This window comes from Diospyros lotus, chromosome 11, assembly GCF_014633365.1.
Source record: "Diospyros lotus cultivar Yz01 chromosome 11, ASM1463336v1, whole genome shotgun sequence".
Classification (NCBI taxonomy): domain Eukaryota; kingdom Viridiplantae; phylum Streptophyta; class Magnoliopsida; order Ericales; family Ebenaceae; genus Diospyros; species Diospyros lotus.
In genome coordinates this window covers 12,373,073-12,376,399 of record NC_068348.1, presented here as the reverse complement: position 1 = coordinate 12,376,399, position 3,327 = coordinate 12,373,073, and positions in this window count along the sequence as shown.

The window sequence follows — 3,327 nt, the reverse complement described above, 5'->3', positions numbered from 1 at the left end:
GTATTCGGATAAGGATTAGGACATCTGGATATGATTCTGGCCATCTGAATATCTCACCGAGGCATTCGGATGCCACAAGAGACTATTTGAATACGAATTTCAACTTTTGAGGGAGGCATTCGAATATTAAGCGAGACATCCGGATATTATCTTGACCTATCCGGATGTATAAACAAACCATCCAGATATCATACTCGAAGAACTTTAGATACATCTGGATACGATACAAGGTATCCGGATATTACTCACAAAAAGTCTTAAACTCATCCGGATACAACACAAAGCATCCGAATATCACTTACAACAACTAGGCACATCCGGATACTACTCACAATCACTGCTAGACACATCCGGATATGAAAACGAAGCATCCGGATATTACTGGGCTATCCGAATATTAACAAGAGTTATCCGGATATTACTCACAATAGGCACTGGACTCATCCAGATGTCATACAATTCATCCGGATACATTGCGAAAGCCATCCGGATGTCACTCACAGAAAACTTTTTGACTCATCCGGATAGACTCTATTCCATCCGGATGCTACTCACAAGTTTTGAAAAATCCATCCGGATATCAAGAACACATTCGGATGTCTGGAACTATTTTTTATGAACACGAACGATTACAGAGACTATGTTCTTCATCAAAACTCAATGAAACTATGTCATTCTGGAATAAATCTTGGAAACATGAATCCCAACTGGTATGAAGCAACATTAAGGATGATTCAACAATGCTATTTGGAAGAATCGTTGTATAACTCATACACATCTATCTCATGCATTCACTATTTACGTATACATATATACACGCACTGTGACTGATATAAAACCTAAGAACTCAATAAAGAACTAGAATAATCTGAAGAACTGATATGAACCTGTAATGGAAGAGATTATAGGAAGAATACTTGCCTTTCAATCTCTCTTATCAGATTAAATGATTCGCTAAGCAATTTCCTCTTATGGAAAACTTGAACCCACTGCTATCTTTCTTGCTCTCTGTTCTCCACGGCATGGAGAAAATATGGCTATGGGATTATATATAGAGAGAGAAAGAGAGTAATCCTAAAAGCCTTCTCTCCATCTCCTAATACAACTAGGATACTTCTCAATCACAATCCTATTCACGTATGGATATCTCAATCCTCCTTTCATATGGATTCTTAATCCCTTAATCACAATGACTTTAATTAATAATTAAATTCTAATAACAAATTTCTAAATGACCTTCATGTCCTAGTATTTAATTTTCAGAATAAATAACTAAAATTAAATGCTCTTTAAAAGCTATTTAAATATTATTCTCTCAATTAAAAATTACTAGATCGTCACCTTGGCAAATTCTTTTAAACTCCAAAATTAAAAAGAATTAAATGCTATTCTTTTCCTTCAAAATCTCTAAATTACCACATTAAATAATTAATTGGCAAAATCTCTTAATCAAATACTTCAACAATTAATTAAATAATTCTTGAATAAATACTGGGCCCTCTAATAGGTCGTTACATTTTGAAGTTGACCAAGGAAAAGACGATTTTGCCCTCTTCCAATTTCAATATTTACACTTCTTATCCCCCAACACTCTTCTTCTCCTTCAACGAATCTCTCTTCTCCCACACCATCTGTGCCTCCTCCATACTGCCATCGCAACGAATCTCCTCCTACAACAATCGACATCGCCGCCACTGCCGCCCATCTTTGCTATCGCCGCCCATCGCTGCCCAACGCCGCCTCCTGCTTCCAGCGCCGCAAGCTGCCATCGCCGCCTACAAGCCGCCATCGTCGCCTCCTGCTTCTAGATCCGCCATCATCGTTGCTGTCGCCCAGGTCTCCTCTTTGGTCGCGCCTACTGCCGTCTCTTGCTTCCAGATCTGCCTTCGTCATTGCCATTGTTGTTGCTGTAACACCCTGCCTCGCCGGGCGTGTCACTATAAGGGTATTTTCGAAAATCTTTTTTTTTAAATAACATCATGATGCGCGGTGCTTCATAAACAACCTTCACATGCACACACAGGATCCTGGAAACCCCAGTCTTGCCCGTTTAACTTAACAAGATCAATAATCTTAACAACTAAACGAGACATATCATAACGCAACTGATACATTAACATCAAATACCGTGATTCTTACATAGTATTTCCATAACAAAATACGTAATACAAATAACCAAATGATAACAACGTTATCGTACAATTATTCATACACAAGCTGAAATACATATTAAAACCCCAAAAGGTTACAACAACTATCAATCTAAGCACCGTTGACCTTCAACTGGCCATATCTTTGCCCTCGCAACAGTCCCTGACTGGAATATTGAACGTTCCAAGGGCATAACCCAGGTTAGATGACAAAACATCTAAGTGACGGCATGAAACAGTTTACATAATGCATGAAAAACATACGAGCATGGCATACACAAACAAAACAACATCATGCAAACACATCTATCTTGAGAAATCTGCCTGACATACTCAACCTCCCGTAGAAAATCCATTCCACACCGTTGGGGTTAACCTTGCCGCGACATATTTAATCTCTCGAGTGCCCTACCGTGTCACTCGTTCACTAGGATTAACCTTGTCCCATTCTCAAGAAGACCCCATCCAGTCCCACACGGACCCAACAACGACACGAAAAACAATACCCTGATGATATGAAAATCGCACACCATGCACCGACTCCTTTGCAAGTAAAACAATTGATGCAATATACCACATGATCAAAATGCAAATGATGTCATATATACATGAATAAAAAAAATGCATAAGCATAGCATCCCAAGTTCTGGTCTCGAGTGCCCTACCGTGTCACTCATTCACCTGAACTCACTATACTCACACCAAGACATATCCAAATAAGGGTAAAACTAGAGCCAAACCACTCACCTTATGCGAAAAGTCAATTTTTGCCTCGTAATGCGTGCTAGCCTTGAAATGCGCGTCTAAGTAATTTCCTAGCTTTGGCATGCTTCTATAGCCTCAAATTAATCCTCAAAATTTTCTAAGATTTTTTCGAAATTTTTCCCCATTTTTCCCTATGTTGCTTTCCTTTTTCTCCATTTCTTCCATTTTCCTTTTTCTTTTTCTTTTCTTTTCTTCTCTTCTTCTTCTTTCTTTCTTCTCCCCTGCTTCTTCTTCTCTATTTCCCGCGAGCGAACCAGCCATCACTTCCCGCATGCCAACGGCCACCTCCGACCACACCAGCTACCTCTTTGACCTCCACCGACCATGCTGGTCATCGCCCACCTTGCCAAGCCATCGCTGGGGGCCGTTGTTGGCCTCCCTGTTCGCTGCCCAACCGCAACAGCTCGCGGCT